Below are 24,672 nucleotides of genomic sequence, written 5' to 3' on the forward strand. Positions count from 1 at the left end.
GTTCAGGTACTACGCCAATCAGTTGTGTATTTTAGATCACGGTGTAAAATTTGTTAACTGTTACTGACATCCCTTATCATTATGTTTCAGATAAATAATAACTTGATCGACCATACTTTTCCACCTCGAGCGGGAGCGCCAGAGGAGAAATCAAAGCTAGCGAAGACTAGGTGGTAGGCAGATGCAATCATAGATTGGCTGAGAGAAACTCCATCACTTGGTCCAACAACACTCATAACCAAGATATCTGAGAAGTTTAATATAAAAATATCTTACATGAGGATGTTGTATGCAAAGGAAATGGCTCTTGACATGATCAATGGTCCATGGAATGAAAGCTTTCAGTTGCTTTACACTTTCAAAGCTGAATTGAAGATGGCTAGTCCAGAAAGTGTTGTAGCGATAGACAAGCATATAGTTCCCTACAAATTGAAAAGCGGGAGGATAATGAAGAAGGAATGTTTTAGAAGGGATTTTGTTTGTTTCAAAGCTTGCTGGAAAGGATTTCTGGACGGTTGCAGGCCTTATTTGGTTGTGGATGCAACAACTCTTCATGGCAGGTTTAAAGGATAGCTAGTTGCTGATACTGCAGTTGATGGACACAATTGGATGTTCCCTGTTGCTTATGGAGTTTTTGGGGTTGAGTCAGAGGAAAGTTGGACTTGGTTTCTGCTGAATTTGCGCGACCTTATAGGTCATCCATCAGGACTTGCTATCCACACAAACGCTTGCAAAGGTTTGGAGAGTGCAGTAGAAGCAGTATTCCCTAGAGTGGAGCATAGGGAATGTATGCGACACTTGGTACAGAATTTTATAAAGAAATTAAAGGGTAAAGTTTTTACTGACAACCTATGGCCAGCTGCATACACATGCAGCATTAGGAAGCATCTATTTCATTTGGATGTGTTGTATAAACAAAAACCTGGGGTGAAGGAGTACTTGGATGAACATCATGGTAGGGTGTGCTCAAGAAGCCAATTCAATGAAATTTGCAAGGTAGATTATCTAACAAGTAACTGATACGTCCAAAACGTATCTACTTTCCCGAACACTTTTGCTATTGTTTTGCCTCTAATTTGTGTATTTTGGATACAACTAACACGGACTAACGCTGTTTTCAGCAGAATTGCCCTAGTGTCTCGTTTTTGTGCAGAAACTCAACTTCCAGGAAAATCCCCAGGATTAATTCCAATGGGCCTATTTTCATAGAAGAGGGACGGAGCCAGAAGACCAGAAGGAGGGGGGCCACGAGGCGCCAACCCCATAAGGCGGCGCGGTGGGCCCCTGGGCCGCGCCGCCCTATGGTGGCGACGCCTCGGGCAGCCCCAGGTGCTCCCCTCTGGACTACTTAAAGGTTTCGACCTAAAAACGCATGGGGGTTAGACGAAATCGCCAGAAGACATCCAGAACACCGCCGCCATCGCGAAACTCCGTCTCGGGACCAGAAACTTCGTTCTGGCAACCTCGCCGGGACGGGGAATTGGAGGAGATCATCGCCATCATCACCACCGACGCCTCTCCATCGACCAGCCATGTTTCCCCCATCCATGTGTGAGTAATTCCCCCACTGTAGCTGAAGGGGATGGTAGGGATTGGATGAGATTGGTCATGTAATAGCATAAGATTGTTATGGTATAGTGCCTAGTGTCCGTAATTGGTACTTTTATGATATTGTTGCAAATTGTTATGCTTAATGCTTGTCACTAGGGCCCGAGTGCCATGATCTCAGATCTGAACATGTTATCAATTCATGATGATATTCATTGCTTTATGATCTTACCTGCAAGTTGTATACACATGTTGCTGTCTGGAACCCGAGGCCCCAAAGTGACAGAAATTGGGACAACCGGAGGGGAAGGCGGTGATATGAGGATCACATGTGTTCACAGAGTGTTAATGCTTTGCTCCGGTGCTCTATTAAAAGGAGTACCTTAATTTCCAGTAGATTCCCTAGAGGCCCGGCTGCCACCGGCTGGTAGGACAAAAGATGTTGTGCAAGTTTCTCATTGCGAGCACGTACGACTAAATACGGAACACATACCTATTGATTGATTAGTACTTGGATATTGTTTTATTACTATCTGCAAATGCCCTACCTTGATTGTTACATGAGTTTCTCTCATCCATGCAACGCCCGTTCATCCATCCCTGTGCCTACAGTATTTTAATCCTGTTGTTTACTATAATCACTACTGCTGTCTTTGTTACTCTGCTGCTGATATTTCACTACTGCTACTGCTATAAAACTATTACTACTGATAAACTCTTGTGAGCAAGTCTGTTTCCAGGTGCAGCTGAATTGACAACTCCGCTGTTAAGGCTTACAAATATTCTTTGGCTCCCCTTGTGTCGAATCAATAAATTTGGGTTTTACTTCCCTCGAAGACTGTTGCGATCCCCTATACTTGTGGGTCATCAAGACTATTTTCTGGCGCCGTTGCCGGGGAGCATAGCTTTATTTGCAAGTTCACTTGGATTGATATTGTTCGCTGCAAATTCTCCATCATGGGTAAACCTCGCGATACTAAAGTCGCCATATTACCATCCACTACAAGAAAAGGTACAACTCTGAGTACCTCTGCTGCTCTTGATTCACCATCTGTGATAAGTAAACTTGTTTCACCACCACAAGCTTCAAATGCTGGTACCTCTGCTGAATCTGAAAATTCCTCTTATAATTTTGATGATGCTTCTGCTGTGCTTGATAATGATGGTTCATTAGGATCTTTTCTAGATGCTACAATTGCTAGGTCTAGACAAATTGAAAGTACTGAAATTCCTAATGAAAATGCTGCTACACATGTTAATTCACCTGAGTCTGTTGAATACTCTAGTGATGATCTTGATGAAGATTATGTAGAACTTGATGATGATTTCATTGATAAATGCAATGCTACTACTGGTACAAGTAATATTAAAAAGCTTCTTGCACAACATACTGTTAGATATAAACTGTCTCCTGATCCTAAATTTGCCACATCTCCTATAAACATTAAGGATAAGGATTATGATTTTTCTCTTGATTTATCTCATATAGCTATTGTTGAGAAAACACCTTTTTGTGGTACTGAAAAAGAAAGTGATGTAGAACACATGAATGAGCTTTCAACACTGAGTAGCTTGTTTTCTGATGATATCAAGAAGCGTACTTATTTCGTTGCTAAAATTTTTCCTTTCTCATTAAAGGATGATGCTAAAACTTGGTATAATAGTTTGCCTCCTAATTATATTGATAGTCCAAAAGATTTGCTTGATGTTTTCTTTCGGAAATACTTTCCTGCTAGTGCTCAACATATTGCTTTGCAGAGAATTTATAATTTTGACCAGAAAGATGGAGAGAAATTGCCTGAGGCTTGGGCAAGATTTTGCTCTCTTATCAGAGCTCGGCCTGGACATGATTTGGAAAAGCATTATTTGCTTGATATATTTTAGAGTGGACTAACCATTGAGTCTAGGGCATACCTGGATAGTTGTGCTGGTTGTGTTTTCAGGAAAAGAACTCGAGACGACGCTGAAGAATTATTGGATAGAATAGGCCGGAATCATGATGATTGGACTACACCTGAACCAACCCCGACACCAATATTGAAGAAGAGGGGTATGATTAAATTAAATGATGAAGATATGAGGGAAGCCAAGAAGTCTCTTAAGGAGAAAGGTATTAAATCTGAAGATGTGAAGAATTTACCTCCCATAGAAGATTTATGTAAGATAACTCCCCCTTCATCCATGATTGAGGTACACTCTCTTCAACGCTTTACTAGGGAAGATATTCCATATTCAAAACCTCCTGCACAATGCTTAGATGATTTTGATAATTATATTGTTAAGCAAGATAATTTTAATATGAGAGTAGAGAATCATTTAATGGAAAATTCTCGAGCTATTAATGAATTGCATGGTATTGTGGAGAGAACCTCCAATGATGTTAAGATGCTTGTTAAACATTTTCATATGGTTCAAACTCAAATTGATCAACTCACTAAAGTGCAAAATGACTTGTTAAAAAGTAGTTCTAAAGAAAACATGCTTATGAAGTAACAACTACAGGCGGTGTTTCTACTCAGGATCCTCTATATCCTGAGGGGCATCCCAAAAGAGTTGAACAAGATTCTCAACGAACTAAAACTAGTGCTCCTTCTAAGAAAAAGAAAAGGAAACATAAAATTGTTGTAGAGACCTCTGAGCCTGTTAATGATCCTAATAGTATTTCTATTTCTGATGCTGAAACTGAAAGTGGTAATGAACATGATAAAGATAATGATAAGAATGATGCTTCTGATAAAGAAGAGGTTGAGGATGAACCTGAAAAGCATGCTAAAAATAAAAAGTATACTAAAGAAGATTTTATTGCTAAGAAACATGGTAATGAAAGAGAACCTTGGGTTCAAAAGCAAATGCCTTTTCCTGCTAAGAAACTAAAATCAAAGGAAGAAGAACACTATAATAAATTTTGTGATTGGATGAAACCTTTGTTCCTGCAAATCCCTTTGACTGATGCTATTAAATTGCCTCCTTATTCAAAGTATATGAAAGATATTGTCTCTAACAAAAGGAAAATTCCTAATGAGGAGATTTCCACTATGCTTGCTAATTACTCTTTTAATGGCAAGGTTCCAAAGAAGCTGGGCGACCCAGGTATACCGACTATTCCTTGTTCCATCAAGAATAATTATGTTAGAACTGCTCTATGTGATTTGGGAGCAGGTGTTAGTGTTATGCCTTTTTCTCTTTATAAGAGACTTTATTTAGATAAGTTGATACCAACTGATATATCTTTGCAAATGGCTGATAAATCTACTGCTATTCCTGTTGGTATATGTGAGGATGTTCCTGTTCAAGTTACTCAAAACTGCTTAATATTAACTGATTTTGTTGTGTTGGAAATGCCTGAAGATGATAATATGTCTATTATTCTTGGGAGACCTTTTCTTAACACCGCATGGGCTGTTATTGATTGCAATAATGGAAAAGTTACTTTCAATGTCGATGACAAGGAACATACTGTTTATTTTCCCAAGAGGATTGATAAAGTATATGGAGTTAATACAATTTCTAATTTGAGATCTATCAAAGTGGGAGATATTGATTGTCCAATATATGAGCCTAAAGAAGAATATCAAACTCTTGTGATTGGATCCATATCAATACAATATAAGGTAACATGATTGATTTGAGGTTTATTTCTTCTTATGACATGTAAGATTTTTTTTGGTAGCAAGACTTGATCAACCTTGTTACGAAGTATATTTTATATGCATAGAAGAGCTAAACAACATTTCTTTCCTTCTCCACTTGTTTTACTCGCTGTAGCACAACTTGCTTTGCAAGATGCTTAGTTGCTTAGAGGTTTGAAAATCTTTTTCTGCCCTGTAATAATAATTTTGACACCCAGAAATGTGCATTTTTCAAAGTTCTCAAAAATTTACAAAAATTATACTGTTGGTCTTATTTTTCAAAGAGCTACCTGGGAGCACCAGGGGCTGACCAGTGGGGCACCCTGGGGCTGGACCCCATGGGCCGGCGCGGCCAGCAAGGGGGGCGCGCCACCCTGTGGTGTGGACCCCTCCTTGCCCCACTAACTCATCTCTTCCTCCCATCTCACTCTCTCTCCCGAAAAAACTCGTACTCACTTTCTCTCACTCGCGTTTCTGTTCAAGAGCTCAAGATTTCTCGATCTCTTTGCTCATCCCAGATTTCTGTCTGAAATTTGGCACATTTGCTCTCCGGTATGTGACTCCTCCGATTATCCAAATAGAATTTTGTTTGGTTGAGTATATCTTGAATATTTTGCTGTTGTAGGTAACATGTTAAGTGAGCTTGCATGCTTGTTCTAAGTTGTAAAAATTATTTTTGATGCATGTTTAGTACTCTACCAAGTTCCTATAGTAGTTTCCCTCAATTATATGTCTCCAAATCAACTTTTATAATGTTTGTTGAAAAATTTCAGAAAAGGAAGATGGATAATTATAACTTTGGAGAAGTGTTCGAAAGAGAGACGACAAGCACGGGGAGGCCCTCAAGGGCAGCCACTCGATTCAGACGATCCTATAATGAGGATGTCCTCGCACCGAGCTTCGAAGCCGAAGAAGACAATGGAGTCCCTAACGCTTCATCTTTTCCATGTTATAACTTTTTGAGTAATGCAGGGTTGCTGGATGATTTCTTGGTCCTCGTCGGTAATGTGGGCTTAACCCACCTATATGGAAGATGAGAGGGATCAATACTACATGCTAACTAAAATCTTTGTTGAGAGCTTTCAGTTCAACAACAAGCACTATCAACCATTAGTTGCATTCAGGATTTATGGTAATCCTATTACTATGAAGTTGAAGGATTTTTGTACTACATTGGATATTGCCCCTGTAGGTACAGCGAAGAAGATCGAGAATAATCCCAAGGCTTTGCTGGAGCTCTATCGAGATATTACCAATGATGATAGCCGCACCATTCAGCGCAGCAAGATAAGAAACATTCAACTCCCTGCCATTAGATATTTCGCTTACTATCTTGCTACTAGCATTCTTGGTAGGGAGAACACTAGCAATATTTCTAGTTATCATCTTGCTTTCTTAGTTGCTGCACTTACTGGAGAGACACCTTATCATCTTGGTGCTCTTGTTGCTCGCCGTTTGTCTAACAATTTTTGGAGGAATTGTTGCCTCACGCATTTTAGCATATCTAGATCTTCCTCTTGACCCTACTGATGTGAAATTAACTCCTATAAGGCTTGATATTGCTGCTATGAAGAGTCATCAATTTGTTACAACTGACTCTAGTTTAGATAATATTGTCTATAGAATGTTATTTACTGACGGGGATGAGAGGGAAATCCCTTTGCCGCAGCCAGATTTGTTCAGTATTCACAGGAAACCGTGGTCGCGCTCTAAGGAGGAGGTGGATGAGCAGCTGAAGATACATGGCTTCCACCAGCAGCATGACTCCGAGGACGCCGAGCCCTCCCACGGGTACACCGTCACGTATCCTGATGCATCTTCCAGCACATACCCGGAACAGGATCCATCTTCATCGTACTACGGAGGTGCCACTTCATGGGCACCATGGGATTGAACTCCACTTAGGCCAAAAGCCTAAGCTTGGGGGGAGGTATACCGGCATCACTCATTCATTGCATATTATAATCGCTGGATACTTGTACATACTTGTTTAGCTTCTTAAAGTGGTTTTCTAATAAGAGGAAGATGATATTTGGGGAAGTGCTGATTGAAAACAGATTCTGGACTGATACCAAAAAAATTCTCAAAAATAGCCAGAAAGTTATTTTACGAAGCCAATTTTTGTGCATGTTCCCCAGGTTGTTATCTAACTTTCATTAGTTGAACACTTGTCGAGCTGAGCAGCGGAAGAATTTCATAAAAATCGATTACTGTACTGCTGTCAAGTTTGACGAATTTCTGCTGCTTTGTGTTTATGTGATTCTTTTAGCTTTCATTTTCTTGTTTTTGCTTTGTTTCTTTCCTAAAACCCAAAAAGACTAAAAATATTTATGTTGTTTCTCTTTACCATTTGCTTATTTTGGTTTCTTATTTCTCTTTTGCTTTATTTGCTATCGTTGGTTTCCTATAAGAAAATCCAAAAAGATTTTGCTTTATTTGCTTGTTTCCTTTTGTTCTTGTTTCCAATTCAAAAACACCAAAAATATTTGTTGTTCTTATTTGGTTTTGTAAAGTTCACTTTGGAGTTCAGCGGTCTTCGGTGGTTGGAGCTTGGTTTTCATTCCATATTATTCAAGCTACACAAGTGAAAGGCAATAATGACGATCTACGGCAATCCGACTGTGGTGAGAGGCTGGTATGAACTCTATTTGTTTTCATTTTTGTACATATACTCACCCATGTGAGCATGCTTAGTTGGTTCATGTGAGGTATATGTCATTTAATGAAGTCTAGTAGTTCATGATCTCTCATGATTAGCTCCAATCTATTAATATGAGTAGCATGTCATAAATATTTGCTTGTATTGTTTTATTCATAGATAGATATGACATTGTGGTATCCTCCTCTGAATAATTCACTTGAATCAACTTGGCACATGCTCACGCATGCATATGACTGAACAAAATTCAATTAAGCCTCGATGATTTACTTTGCCTCAGACTTCTTGTATCACTTTTATGCCTCTGTTAATTTATTTTGTCGCAAGCATGATTATGACAGTTACTGCTCTCTTGATTGTCGCTTCCCAGTCTATTGCTAGCCTTCACTTGTACTGAGCGGGAACGCTGCTCGTGCTTCCAAACCCCTGATAACCAAGTTATTCCAAAGTGTCCACCATAAATACCTATGCATGGCATTTCAAACCATTCCAAGTAAATTCTCATGTGCTACCTTTAAACCTTCAAAATGCTTCTCAATTTGTGTTAATGTTTTATAGCTCATGAGGAAGTATGTGGTGTTTATCTTTCAATCTTGTCATTTACTCCTGACAGACTTTCACCAATGGACTAGTGGCACATCCGCTTATCCAATAATTTTGCAAAAAGAGCTAGCAACGGGGTTCCCAGCCCCAATTAATTAACTTTCATCAATAATTATCTTCACATGCTTTGCCCTGATTTATTAGTAAGCAACTTAATTTGCAAATAGACACTCCTCCATGGTATGAGAATGTTGGAAGGCACCCGAGGATTCGGTTAGCCATGGCTTGTGTAAGCAAAGGTTGGGGGGAGTGTGATACGTCCCAAACGTATCTATAATTTCTTATGTTCCATGCTACTTTTATGATGATACTCACATGTTTTATACACATTATATGTCATTATTATGCATTTTCCGGCACTAACCTATTGACGAGATGCCGAAGAGCCAGTTGCTGTTTTCTGTTGTTTTTGGTTTCAGAAATCCTAGTAAGGAAATATTCTCGGAATTGGACGAAATCAACGCCCAGGGGCTTATTTTTCCACGAAGCTTCCAGAAGACCGAGGGAGAAACGAAGTGGGGCCATGGGGCGCCGCCACACTAGGGCGGCGCGGCCTAAGGGGGGCCCGCGCGGCCCTAGCGTGTGGGGCCCCCGTGACTCCTCCGACTCCGCCCTTCCGCCTACTTAAAGCCTTCGTCGCGAAACCCTCTGTACCGAGAGCCACGATACGGAAAACCTTTCAGAGACGCCGCCGCCGCCAATCCCATCTCGGGGGATTCAGGAGATCGCCTCCGGCACCCTGCCGGAGAGGGGAATCATCTCCCGGAGGGCTCTTCATCGCCATGATCGCCTTCGGATCGATGTGTGAGTAGTTCACCCCTGGACTATGGGTCCATAGCAGTAGCTAGATGGTTGTCTTCTCCTCATTGTGCTATCATGTTAGATCTTGTGAGCTGCCTATCATGATCAAGATCATCTATTTGTAATGCTACATGTTGTGTTTGTTGGGATCCGATGAATATTGAATACTATGTCAAGTTGATTATCGATCTATCATATATGTTGTTTATGTTCTTGCATGCTCTCCGTTGCTAGTAGAGGCTCTGGCCAAGTTGATACTTGTAACTCTAAGAGGGAGTATTTATGCTCGATAGTGGGTTCATGCCTCCATTGAATCTGGGACAGTGACAGAAAGTTCTAAGGTTGTGGATGTGCTGTTGCTACTAGGGATAAAACATCGATGCTTTGTCTAAGGATATTTGTGTTGATTACATTACGCACCATACTTAATGCAATTTTCTGTTGCTTGCAACTTAATACCGGAAGGGGTTCGGATGATAACCTGAAAGTGGACTATTTAGGCATAGATGCATGCTGGATAGAGGTCTATGTACTTTGTCGTAATGCCCTGATTAAATCTCATAGTACTCATCATGATATATGTATGTGCATTGTTATGCCTTCTTTATTTGTCAATTGCCCAACTGTAATTTGTTCATCCAACATGCTATTTATCTTATGGGAGAGACACCACTAGTGAACTGTGGACCCCGGTCCATTCTTTACATCTGAAATACAATCTACTGCAATACTTGTTCTTTACTGTTCTTCGCAAACAAACATCATCATCCACACTATACATCTAATCCTTTGTTACAGCAAGCCGGTGAGATTGACAACCTCAGTGTTACGTTGGGGCAAAGTATTTTGATTGTGTTGTGCAGGTTCCACGTTGGCGCCGGAATCCCTGGTGTTGCGCCGCACTCCACTTCGCTGCCATCAACCTTCAACGTGCTTCTTGGCTCCTACTGGTTCGATAAACCTTGGTTTCTTACTGAGGAAAAATTTGCTACTGTACGCATCACACCTTCCTCTTGGGGTTCCCAACGGACGTGTGTTAACTGCACGCATCAAGCTCTTTTTCTGGCGCCGTTGCCGGGGAGATCAAGACACGCTACAAGGGGAGTCTCTCACATCCAATCTCTTTACATTGTTTTTGTCTTGCTTTACTTTATTTTATTTACTTCTTTGTTTGCTGCACTAAAACAAAACACAAAAAAAATTAGTTGCTAGCTTTACTTTATTTACTATCTTGTTTGCGTTCTCCATATTAAAAACACAAAAAAAATAGTTACTTGCATTTACCTTATCTAGTTTGCTTTATTTACTACTGTTAGAATGAATACTCATGAAAACACTAAGTTGTGTGACTTCACTAGCACAAATAATAATGATTTCTTATGCACACCTATTGCTCCACCTGCTACTGCAGCAGAATTCTTTGAAATTAAACCTGCTTTACTAAATCTTGTCATGAGAGAGCAATTTTCTGGTGTTAGTTCTGATGATGCTGCTGCCATCTTAATAATTTTGTTGAACTTTGTGAAATGCAAAAGTATAAGGATGTAGATGGTGATATTATAAGATTAAAATTGTTTCCTTTCTCTTTAAGAGGAAGAGCTAAAGATTGGTTGCTATCTTTGCCTAAGAATAGTATTGATTCATGGACTAAATGTAAAGATGCTTTCATTGGTAGATATTATCCTCCCGCTAAAATTATATCTTTGAGAAGTGGCATAATGAATTTTAAGCAATTAGATAATGAACATGTTGCTCAAGCATGGGAGAGAATGAAATCTTTGGTAAAGAATTGCCCTACCCATGGACTTACTACTTAGATGATCATCCAAACCTTCTATGCAGGATTGAATTTTTCTTCGCGGAACCTATTGGATTCAGCTGCTGGAGGAACCTTTATGTCCATCACTTTGGGGGCGGCAACAAAGCTTCTTGATGATATGATGACAAATTACTCTGAATGGCACACTGAAAGAGCTCCACAAGGTAAGAAGGTAAATTCTGTTGAAGAAACCTCCTCCTTGAGTGATAAGATTGATGCTATTATGTCTATGCTTGTGAATGGTAGATCTAATGTTGATCCTAATAATGTTCCTTTAGCTTCATTGGTTGCCCAAGAAGAACATGTTGATGTGAATTTCATTAAAAGTAATAATTTCAACAACAATGCTTATAGGAATAATTCTGGTAACAACTATAGGCCATATCCTTCTGCTAATAGTAATGGTTATGGTAATTCTGATGGGAATTCTTACAACAATAATAGGAGTGTACCCCCTGGTCTTGAAGCCATTCTTAAAGAATTTATTAGTACACAAACTGCTTTTAACAAATCTGTTGAAGAAAAGCTTGATAAAATTGATATTCTTGCTTCTAAGGTTGATAGACTTGCCTCTGATGTTGATCTTTTAAAATTGAAAGTTATGCCTAATAAGGATATTGATAATAAAATTGTTACTACAGCAAATGCCATCCAAGTTAGAATTAGTGAGAATATAAGATTGATGGCTGAATTGCATGCTAGGTGGGAAAGAGAAGAAAACAAAAAACTTGCTAAAGAGAATAATGTAGCTAAAGTTCGGACTATTACCACCACTAGTAATAATAATGATTCACATGTTGCTAAACCTCCTACTATCAATGGTAAAATAATTGGTGTTGGCAATGTTTCTACTCCTAGTGCAAAGCGTGCATAATTACCTGAAACTGCTGAAACTGCTTGTGATAAAACTGCTGAAATTTTTCAAAATATTGGGGACAATGATCCCATTGCTGTAGATCATAATGGTTTAGATTTTGATGATTGTCATATCTCTGAAGTTATAAATTTCTTACAAAAACTTGCTAAAAGTCCCAATGCTAGTGCTATAAATTTGGCCTTTACAAAACATATTACAAATGCTCTCATAAAAGCTAGAGAAGAGAAACTAAAACTTGAAACTTCTATTCCTAGGAAGTTAGAAGATGGTTGGGAGCCCATCATTAAGATGAGGGTCAATGATTTTGATTGTAATGCTTTATGTGATCTTGGTGCAAGTATTTCTGTTATGCCTAAGAAAATCTATGATATGCTTGACTTGCCACCATTGAAAAATTGTTATTTGGATGTTAATCTTGCTGATAATGCTATAAAGAAACCTTTGGGGAGGATTGATAATGTTCGTATTATGGTTAACAATAACCTTGTCCCCGTTGATTTTGTTGTCTTGGATATTGAATGCAATGCATCTTGTCCCATTATATTGGGAAGACCTTTTCTTCGAACTGTTGGTGCTACCATTGATATGAAGGAAGGTAATATTAAATATCAATTTCCTTTCAAGAAAGGTATGGAACACTTCCCTAGAAATAAAATGAAGTTACCTTATGATTCTATTATTAGAACAAATTATGATGTCGATGCTTCACCTCTTGATAATACTTGATTCACACTTTCTGCGCCTAGCTGAAAGGTGTTGAAGAAAAACGCTTATGGGAGACAACCCATTATTTTAGTACAACACTTTTGTTTTATATTTGAGTCTTGGAAGTTGTTACTACTGTAGCAACCTCTCTTTATCTTTATTTTATTGCATTGTTGTGCCAAGTAAAGTCTCTGATTGTAAAGTCAATACTAGATTTGGATTACTGCGCAGAAACAGATTTCTTGCTGTCACGAATTTGGGCAGGGTTCTCTGTAGGTAACTCAGACAAATCTTCCAATTTACGTGCGTGATCCTCAGATATGTATGCAACTTTCATTAAATTTGAGCATTTTCATTTGAGCAAGTCCAGTGCCTCTAAAAAATTCGTATTTACGGACTGTTCTGTTTTGACAGATTCTGCCTTTTATTTCGCATTGCCTGTTTTGCTATGTTTGATGGATTTCTTTGTTCCATTAACTTTCAGTAGCTTTGTGCAATGTCCAGAAGTGTTAAGAATGATTATGTCACCTCTGAATTTATGAATTATGCACTAACCCTCTAATGAGTTTGTTTCGAGTTTGGTGTGGAGGAAGTTTTCAAGGGTCAAGAGAGGAGGATGATACAATATGATCAAGAAGAGTGAAAAGTCTAAGCTTGGGGATGCCCCCGTGGTTCATCCCTGCATATTTTAAGAAGACTCAAGCATCTAAGCTTGGGTATGCCCAAGGCATCCCCTTCTTCATCGACAACTTATCAGGTCACCTCTAGTGAAACTATATTTTTATTCAGTCACATCTTATGTGCTTTACTTGGAGCGTCTGTTTGTTTTTATTTTTGTTTTGTTTGAATAAAATCGTATCCTAGCATTCTTTGTGTGGGAGAGAGACACGCTCCGCTGTTGCATATGAACACATGTGTTCTTAGCTTTATTCTTAATGTTCATTGCGAAGGTTGAACTACTTCGTTCATTGTTATATGGTTGGAAACAGAAAATGCTGCATGTGGTAAATGGTATAATGTCTTGAATAATTTGATACTTGGCAATTGTTGTCCTCATATAGATCACGTTTAAGCTCTTGCATCATGTACTTTGCGCCTATTAATGAAGAACTACATAGAGCTTGTTAAAATTTGGTTTGCATGATTGGTCTCTCTAAGTCTAGATATTTTCTGGTTGAGGTGTTTGAACAACAAGGAGACAATGTAAAGTCTTATAATACTTACAATATGTTCATATGTGAGTCTTGCTGCACCATTTTATACTTGAGTTTGCTTCAAACAACCTTGCTAGCCTAGCCTTGTATTGAGAGGGATTCTTCTCGTGCATCCAAATACTTGAGCCAAAAACTATGCCATTTGTGTCCACCATACCTACCTACCACATGGTATTTCTCTGCCATTCCAAAGTACATTACTTGAGTGCTACCTTTAAAACTTCTATTCTTTGCCTTTACAATATATAGCTCATGGGAAAATAGCCTTAAAAACTATTGTGGTGAAGAATATGTACTTATGTATCTTATTTCTTAATAAGTTGCTTGTTGAGCTGTAACCATGTTTCTGGGGACGCCATCAACTTTTACCTTTGTTGAATATCATGTGAGTTGCTATGCATGTTCGTCTTGTCTGAAGTAAGGGCGATTTTCATGATCAAATGGTTTGAGTATGCATATTGTTAGAGAAGAACATTGGGCCGCTAACTAAAGCCATGAATCATGGTGGAAGTTTCAGTTTGGACAATTAATCCTCAATCTCTTATGAGAATATTATCTGCTGTTAAATGCTTATGCATTAAAGAGGAGTCCATTATCTGTTGTCTATGTTGTCGCGGTATGGATGTCTAAGTTGAGAATAATCAAAAGCGAGAAATCCAATGCGAACTTTCTCCTTATACCTCTGTACAGGCGGCATAGAGGTACCCCTTTGTGACACTTGGTTGAAATATATGCTATGCAATGATAATCCGTGTTAATCCAAGCTAATTAGGACAAGGTGCGGGCACTATTAGTATACTATGCATGAGGCTTGCAACTTATAGGATGTCTTATACATAACACATATGATTTATTACTACCGTTGACAAAATTGTTTCTTGTTTTCAAAATGAAAAGCTCTAGCACAAATATAGTAATCCATGCTTCCCTCTGCGAAGGGCCATTCTTTTACTTTATTGTTGAGTCAGTTTACCTATTCTTTCTATCTTAGAAGCAAACACTTGTGTAAACTGTGTGCATTGATTCCTACATGTTTACCTATTGCACTTGTTATATTACTTTGTGTTGACAATTATCATTGAGATAAATATGTTGAAGTTGAAAGCAACCGCTGAAACTTATATCTTCCTTTGTGTTGTTTCAAAGCTTTCTACTAAGAACTTATTGCTTATGAGTTAACTATTATGCAAGTCTTATTGATGCTTGTCTTGAAAGTATTATTCATGAAAAGTCTTTGCTATATGATTCAGTTGTTTACTCATTGTCTTCATCATTGCTTTGAATCGCTGCATTCATCTCATGTGCTTTACAATAGTATTGATCAAGATTATGATAGCATGTCACTTCAGAAATTATCTTTGTTATCGTTTACCTACTCGAGGGCGAGTAGGAACTAAGCTTGGGGATGCTTGATACGTCCCAAACGTATCTATAATTTCTTATGTTCCATGCTACTTTTATGATGATACTCACATGTTTTATACACATTATATGTCATTATTATGCATTTTCCGGCACTAACCTATTGACGAGATGCCGAAGAGCCAGTTGCTGTTTTCTGCTGTTTTTGGTTTCAGAAATCCTAGTAAGTAAATATTCTCGGAATTGGACGAAATCAACGCCCAGGGGCTTATTTTTCCACGAAGCTTCCAGAAGACCGAGGGAGATCAAACGAAGTGGGGCCACGGGGCGCCGCCACACTAGGGCGGCGCGGCCTAAGGGAAACCCTCTGTACCGAGAGCCACGATACGGAAAACCTTCCAGAGACGCCGCCGCCGCCAATCCCATCTCGGGGGATTCAGAAGATCGCCTCCGGCACCCTGCTGGAGAGGGGAATCATCTCTCGGAGGGCTCTTCATCGCCATGATCGCCTCCGGATCGATGTGTGAGTAGTTCACCCCTGGACTATGGGTCCATAGCAGTAGCTAGATGGTTGTCTTCTCCTCATTGTGCTATCATGTTAGATCTTGTGAGCTGCCTATCATGATCAAGATCATCTATTTGTAATGCTACATGTTGTGTTTGTTGGGATCCGATGAATATTGAATACTATGTCAAGTTGATTATCAATCTATCATATATGTTGTTTATGTTCTTGCATGCTCTCCGTTGCTAGTAGAGGCTCTGGCCAAGTTGATACTTGTAACTCCAAGAGGGAGTATTTATGCTCGATAGTGGGTTCATGCCTCCATTGAATCTGGGACAGTGACAGAAAGTTCTAAGGTTGTGGATGTGATGTTGCCACTAGGGATAAAACATCGATGCTTTGTCTAAGGATATTTGTGTTGATTACATTACGAACCATACTTAATGCAATTGTCTGTTGCTTGCAACTTAATACCGGAAGGGGTTCGGATGATAACCTGAAAGTGGACTATTTAGGCATAGATGCACGCTGGATAGCGGTCTATGTACTTTGTCGTAATGCCCTGATTAAATCTCATAGTACTCATCATGATATATGTATGTGCATTGTTATGCCTTCTTTATTTGTTAATTGCCCAACTGTAATTTGTTCACCCAACATGCTATTTATATTATGGGAGAGACACCACTAGTGAACTATGGACCCCGATCCATTCTTTACATCTGAAATACAATCTATTGCAATACTTGTTCTTTACTGTTCTTCGCAAACAAACATCATCATCCACACTATACATCTAATCCTTTGTTACAGCAAGCCGGTGAGATTGACAACCTCACTGTTACGTTGGGGCAAAGTATTTTGATTGTGTTGTGCAGGTTCCACGTTGGCGCCGGAATCCATGGTGTTGCGCCGCACTACACTTCGCCGCCGTCAACCTTCAACGTGCTTCTTGGCTCCTACTGGTTCGATAAACCTTGGTTTCTTACTGAGGGAAAACTTGCTACTGTACGCATCACACCTTCCTCTTGGGGTTCCCAACGGACGTGTGTTAACTGCACGCATCAGAGTGTCATCCATAATGAAACTAAAATACATGTGTAAACAAAAGAGAAGAGGGATGATCTACCTTGCTGGTAGAGACAACGTCCTTCAGGGGAGCCGCTCTTGGAAGTCTGGTTGACGAGGTAGTTAGAGTACCCACTATCATTCGTTGACAACAACAAACACCTCTCAAAATAATTTTACTTCTGTCTTTAGAAAAATGAAAAGCTCTAGCACATGTTAATCCCTGCTTCCCTCTGCGAAGGGCCAATCTTTTACTTTTATGTTGAGTCACCATCCTTTCTTTGAGCACTTTCTTGAGAGCACAACCGTCATTCTTAGTATAACATGCTTGTCCCAAAATGTGATTAATTGTGGTATAAATCTGATGCTTTTATCTTTGATAATCTCTACTTCCAATCTTTCCATGAACCTCAAAGGTGCCCGAGCATTTATGTTTTGTTGTACAAATACGGGCAAGCGAGATACCACTTTATCATATCCTTTTATGAACATTGCAATCCTGCTGATAGACATGATTCATGATGCTTATTATTAATTTGTTGGTACCTTTTCCATGATTGACATAGCTATTAGATGACTTTATTTGCATGTATCTTATTATGAATTGCCTAAGTACTTGTCCATATCATGAGAATATTTACATCATATGAACAAATGTGTTTGTGAAAGTTCTTTTATCGCACTCAGTTGTTAACTAAATTGCTTGAGGACAAGCAATAAGCTAAGCTTGGGGGGAGTTAATACGTCCAAAACGTATCTACTTTCTCGAACACTTTTGCTATTGTTTTGCCTCTAATTTGTGTATTTTTGATACAACTAACACGGACTAACGCTGTTTTCAGCAGAATTGCCCTGGTGTCTCGTTTTTGTGCAGAAACTCAACTTTCAGGAAAATCCCCAGGATTAATTCCAATGGGCCTATTTTCATAGAAGAGGGACGGAGCCAGAAGACTAGAAGGAGGGGGGCCACGAGGCGCCAACCCCATAAGGCGGAGCGATGGGCCCCTGGGCCGCGCCGCCCTATGGTGGCGATGCCTCGGGTAGCCCCAGGTGCTCCCCTCTGGACTACTTAAAGGTTTCGACCTAAAAACGCATGGGGGTTAGACGAAATCGCCAGAAGACATCCAGAACACCGCCGCCATCGCGAAACTCCATCTCGGGACCAGAAACTTCGTTCTGGCACCTCGCCGGGACGGGGAATTGGAGGAGATCATCGCCATCATCACCACCGACGCCTCTCCATCGACCAGCCATGTTTCCCCCATCCATGTGTGAGTAATTCCCCCGCTGTAGCTGAAGGGGATGGTAGGGATTGGATAAGATTGGTCATGTAATAGCATAAGATTGTTATGGTATAGTGCCTAGTGTCCGTAATTGGTACTTTTATGATATTGTTGCAACTTGTTATGCTTAATTCTTGTCACTAGGGCCCGAGTGCCATGATCTCAGATCTGAACATGTTATCAATTCATGATGATATTCATTCTTTATGATCTTACCTGCAAGTTGTATACACATGTTGCTGTACGGAACCCGAGGCCCCAAAGTGACAGAAATTGGGACAACCGGAGGGGAAGGCGGTGATATGAGGATCACATGTGTTCACGGAGTGTTAATGCTTTGCTGCGGTGCTCTATTAAAAGGAGTACCTTAATTTCCAGTAGATTCCCTAGAGGCCCGGCTGCCACCGGCTGGTAGGACAAAAGATGTTGTGCAAGTTTCTCATTGTGAGCACGTACGACTAAATACGGAACACATGCCTATTGATTGATTAGTACTTGGATACTGTTTTATTACTATCTGCAAATGCCCTACCTTGATTGTTACATGAGTTTCTATCATCCATGCAACGCCCGTTCATCCATCCCTGTGCCTACAGTATTTTAATCCTGCTGTTTACTATAATCACTACTACTGTCTTTGTTACTCTGCTACTGATATTTCACTACTGCTACTGCTATAAAACTGTTACTACTGATAAACTCTTGCGAGCAAGTCTGTTTCCAGGTGTAGCTGAATTGACAACTCCGCTGTTAAGGCTTACAAATAGTCTTTGGCTCCCCTTGTGTCGAATCAATAAATTTGGGTTTTACTTCCCTCGAAGACTGTTGCGATCCCCTATACTTGTGGGTCATCAGTAACCTTGCAGAGAGTTTCAATGCAAAGGTCAAGTCATTGAAAGGGCTTATGATGTGGAAAATATTTGATAAGATTAGGCAGATGATCATGATAAAGATCGATCTGCGTCAAAGAATTGCAGCCAAAAAATATCTTGGCCATCTCATGCTCCCATCTTTGATTAAGTCTTTGCATGCCAGGGCAAAACAATTGAAGATGAAATGCATCAGAAAAGGAATGGAGGCTGAGGTAACCTACACTGAAAGTAAAAATAGGCAGTGGAGGTATCTAGTGAGTTTGATTGATAGGACATGCCATTGTTGGCGATGGCAGATCCGTGGGATACCCTGCATACACGCATTGTTTTTCATGAGTGTTATAGGGGGGTGCAGAAGGTGAAGTTGATCAGTATGTGTTAGAGTATTTCTCTGTTGTCAAATTTAGGGCTGCATATGCTATGAATGTTCCTACCTTGTTGGGAAAAGACCAATGGATGAAAGTCGATCCAGGCTTCAAATTGTACTCTCCAGTTTTGACTAGACCGGCAGATAGGCCAAGGAAGAATATGATCAGAGCTAGTGCAGAGGGTGGTGCACCGATTCGACGACGTAAGTGCAAACGTTATGAAACCCCTGGACATATTGCTAGGCTTTGTAAAAATCTAGTTGACCTAGCTTTTGGAATGGAAGATCAGGCGGGAGCAGCAAATGCAGAGGAGAATGAAGCAACAATTCAACATGAGGAGATTGAAGCAATGAATCGAGAGCTGCTTGAACCGATGGATCGAGAGCAGATTGAACAGATGAATCGAGAGCTTCTTGAACCGATGGATCGAGAGTAGAGGAAAAAGATGGATCGAGAGGCGGTTGAAGCAATGCATAGACAGCTGAGTGAAGCAATGGATTGAGAGCTGGGTAAGCCGATGTATCAAGAGCAGATTGTAGAAGCAAGGTAAGAAAATGCATTAGAAGAAAGAGCACAAGCTTCGTATGATATGGTTATCTCGGTCTTGGCACAACCCGAAGAGAAGAAGAAGAAGAAGAAGAAGAAGAAGAAGAAGAAGAAGAAGAAGAAGAAGAAGAAGAAGAAGAAGAAGAAGAAAGAGGGCAAAACGAAGGTAGACACCGGTAATATCCCTCGTAGCTAGAGTTACCCGGAGTAAGGTGGTGGACCCAGCGAGTCACACCGGGAGCAAGAGAAAGATTTTATTTTGAACAATTAATTTGAATTTGTATGAACAATTTTTATTGGGGATCCCTTTGTATTGAATCCGAACTAGTGTGACGTTCCCAAGTTTGTATGTTTAATAATCACAATAATGTATGTGTTATTGCAAGTTTTCTATGGTCATGCACCTCGAATAAGTTCATCGCTTAAGCCACATTTATCATTTTCTAAGTGACTAAACTCAAAAAATATAGTTTTGGGTTTAGTTTAATTCAAAACATGGTGGAACCTTCCCATGGAGACTTGTTATGTTACCTACAACCTAGAGAAATTATAATGGAAAAGGAAATATAGAGATATGAAGTTTTTCCCAAAACCACTTCCTAGTCCATGAGCTACTAGCTATGAAGATGAAGGGCTTTCTACTCAACACACCTCCCAAATACCCACTATGCTTACAAACTTTGTCCAAATGAGTCCAAATTCGTCACACTTGTGTCTCTTTGAATTGCAAACAATGTCACGTCGGCCAAAATGTACTATATTGTTCAAATAACACAATCTAACAATTTTTATGCCAAAAGCTTCAATTTCCCTTACTCCCTTTATTATTTGGGTGCCCCTGTTTTACTTAGTTTTCCCCCTCCGGGTCCACTTATTTTACTCAGTCCTACTCAGTTTTGCCCTTCCGATAAACATTTCCTCACTTTTCCCCCTCTTAGTGCTACTCAGTTTTCCTCACTTGTACTCACTGGCTGATCTGTGATTGGTCGAGATGTATGTCACACGGATCTTGGTTGGTTGATAGCTCAACATACGCTTGCACTGTTGGATCATTTATGATCGGATGGCCTGTATATCTCTCTCTACCTCGATGGACGCATATGGAGAGAAGAGCAGAGCACATACCTACCAACCCTGGAAGTCGCATATTCCAGTCGCATCTTCCTCTCTCCTATTTCCTCTCTTACTCTGGCAGTCGTGGCGGCGCGAAACTGTAGCGTGCGTGCGGCGGCGCGGAACTGCAGCGTGCGTGCGGCGGCGCGGATCTAACCGTGCGTGCGGCAGCGTAGATCTAACCGTGCGGCGGCGTGGATCTAAGAGTGTCGGTGATGATCTAACCCTCAGAAATAGTTGAAATGTCTCTCTCTATCTCACTTTCGTTTCGTTTCTCAGATCTGTTGATGATGAAGACCACCAAGACAGTGGCCGTGCCGACAGTGCTCATCGATGCCAAGATCATTGAAGCTATCGCCTACAACATCGCTGCGACGGTGCAAATCCAGCCTTCAATGTCGGAGCCTACCGATGTCTCACTTCCGTTGACCTCCTCAGATCCGTTGCTGATGAAGGACCCCACGAAAATGGTGGTGCTGAGAGTGCGAATCGATGCCAAGGAAATTGAAGCCATCGTCTACAACCGCGCTGCGAAGCCGCCGATCCAGCCCTCCTCAGATATGTCACTGATGAAGTACACCAAGACAGCGGCGGTGCCAAGAGTGGTTGTGAAGCCGCAGATCCAGCCCTCCTCCATGTCCGAGTTTGCGGATGGCACAGATGACCACCCCTCAGCCGCCCATCCTCCCGGCCCTGCTAGCACATCGTTGTGCGGCCGTGTTCGACGCCGCAAATTGGGATAAATTATGATAAATTTGTATTTTTCAATTTGAAATTGGGATAAAATTGTTTGAACAACAACCTCCGTCTCAAAAAAAGCTTATCCACTTTCTTGATGTGTCCATGTACATCCGTATGTATGATTTGAATTCTATCCCAACTTGATTGGGAAGATTGATATGTATTTGATGCGAGAGGCTGGTACATGCTTTCACTTTTGAGATCCCTTCACTTTTATAAGATGTTCATGCATGCTAAAATTATCGCGCGCATTACTTAGCACAACTAGGAAATTGTACGCCAAAATACAATGGTTAGAGCCATACCAAAATACAGTGGCTAGAGCCATCTACTGAATAACAATTCTATAATATCTAAATCATCTACCACAACCACATAACTGCTAGGACAGGGATGACACCTAATAAAACTGCCCAGAAGAAGCTACTTTTCTCCTCTCCCATCACTTGAAGTTCATGTTCTAGATTTTCTACCACTTGATCAAATACAGCAAGATCTGTCTCAAGTATCAACTTCTCCTTGCGAATAAGCTCTGAATTCTTCTTTTCTTCCTCCCCAGTACGCTTCAGCTCGAATATCATCAGGTTTTTACTGGCCAATTCATCATCTAAATTGGCCACCTTCTCCTCCAAATCCATCCTCTGGCTACACCACTGGGGTTGATTCATCTTGGTATGCAATGTACCATGGATCATCGGCTTGCCAGGCAAACTGTAGCAATAATGGAAAAAACAACAAATGAAATCACTCCAATAGGCCATGGCAGCACTTCAAATTCAACGATAGTACATAGAGCAGAAGCTAGATACCTGCACTTCCGATGAGGTAGGAGAAGTAGAACGTGGCCATGACATGATCGAATCCCCACCCTCGCCGGTGTACCCGCTATGACTAGACATTGAGGACTATTTCACACCTGCAAACTCCAATAAATTACGGGAACCGAATCTATTAGGGGCGGGGGAGGTAGAAGCAGAGGTCTTACCAAGCTATACTACCAATTGGTGCACGGAACAAATCCCGGTCGTCGTGGGCGGCGGATCTGCTTGCGGCGGACTTTCCTGCGGTGGGTACAATGTGTGCGGACAAAACAAGTGCTGGAGAAGTGGTTGACGTGCAGCGCTGCAGTCCGTCTGACGCCGCCGGGGGACAGAGCCTGCGGCGTGACGAGGCACCGACGATGGATGCTCCATCTGAGGTTGGGGAACGAGCTACCAGCGGTTCTCCGGCGACTAATGAGATACACAACACTAGGTTCCAGCCATGTTTAGCATAAGATTCACTTCAGATTAAGCTGGGAAAATATTCAAGTGGCTCAAAGCCGTACAGAACGAACCTACATGAGCGGACCTTGATCCACTCATATGTCTTGAACACCATGGTGGAAGTAAAGCCATACATCAAGTAAGTCATAACCATTTAGTTATTCTCAAACATTCATGTTCTTGATCCACTCGTATGTTCGTGGCTAACTCTTCCTATTTTCATCGGTATAGGCAATTCACGGCTATACATTGGAAGAATACCCACAGGGAGCCTACCCCGAAAGAATCCAAGGAAATTTTCGATAAGGGCAGCGGTTTCAGTTTCAGTAGCTGGTTCTGTGCTTTGGTACTATTCTCTCCAAATTTGCTTCCACCTCCGACATTTATCGGTCATTTCTCGTTCTAAACTTCTCGTGCTAAACTTGTAGGCAAGAACTGATAGAGAGATGAAGTCAGAGCTAATAAAAATTGCTAGGGGCTTTGACCATTCCGTCGACACGTTCAACTCCTATGACGTGAACGGGTATCGCTTTCAGACCCATAAATACACAACAAGCCGGCCGAACGCGAAGACAATATATAGCGGGCTGGTATGCCAAGGTGATGATGGGCTCCATTACTATGGAAGAGTCGAGGGTATATACGAGCTGAATTACGGGTTTCACAAAGGGCTAAATCCCGTTGTCTTCAAATGTCATTGGTTCGACCCACGTCGGGTGAAACGTGATCCTGAAATTGGGTTAGTCGAAGTTGAAAAAAGCTCTGTTTATAAGGGAGAGAATGTGTACATTTTGGCTACCCAGGCCTTTCCAGTATTCTATCTCCCGTACGCGTACAAAAACCCAAAAAAAACGTCTACATGGATGGGATGTTGTGTTGACGGTTGAAAGAACATCTCTCACATTATGTTTTGGATTGTTTGATGTCAATATATGTGATACACTAATGTTTGATGTAGTGGTGCAGAGAATATATATATATATATATATATATATATATATATATATATATATATATATATATATATATATATATATATATATATATATATGTGTATATGGGTGTCTTGCATGGAAAAAAAGAGACAAAAAAATGCAGGTTGGGTTTCACCAGGCCGGATATTCCGGGCCGGATATTTGCAAAATATCCGGGGCCCAAAAATCGGCTAAGGACTTTCTGGCGATGATACCCTGGATAGGTGGCCGAACTTTTTCCCGGAAATTCCCCAAGGCCAGATTTTCTGGGGGGAGGGGGCGGATTATCTGGCCCTCACTTACACCGGATAATCCGACCCTCGAAGACTCCCAACGGCTGGATCTTGAGAGGAGGTATTTATACCCCCCTTCTTCCTCCTTCCAACCTGCTCAATCATTTCAGAAGTTCATCCCCATTAGAGCCAAGTCAAGCCACCTCAAGAAACACAAGAATTACAAGATCTCCTCCTCCACCCAACCAAAGCTCTTGATCTTTGGAGATTCGAAGGAGAAGACCCCGATCTACATCCTCACCGAAGCGATTTGCATTTCCCCCTCATATGCTTGAGGGCCCTTTGCTAGTGTTCCTCTTTTGAGAAACCCTAGTTATTTGTACTTGATATTGTTCTTGTTGTTGTTGTTGTGTTGTTACAGATTTGGGAGCCTCCAATTTGGTTGTGGATGTGTGCCCCAAGAACTTTGTAAAGGCCCGGTTTCCGC

This window comes from Lolium perenne, chromosome 5 (genome assembly GCF_019359855.2).
Source record: "Lolium perenne isolate Kyuss_39 chromosome 5, Kyuss_2.0, whole genome shotgun sequence".
NCBI lineage: Eukaryota > Viridiplantae > Streptophyta > Magnoliopsida > Poales > Poaceae > Lolium > Lolium perenne.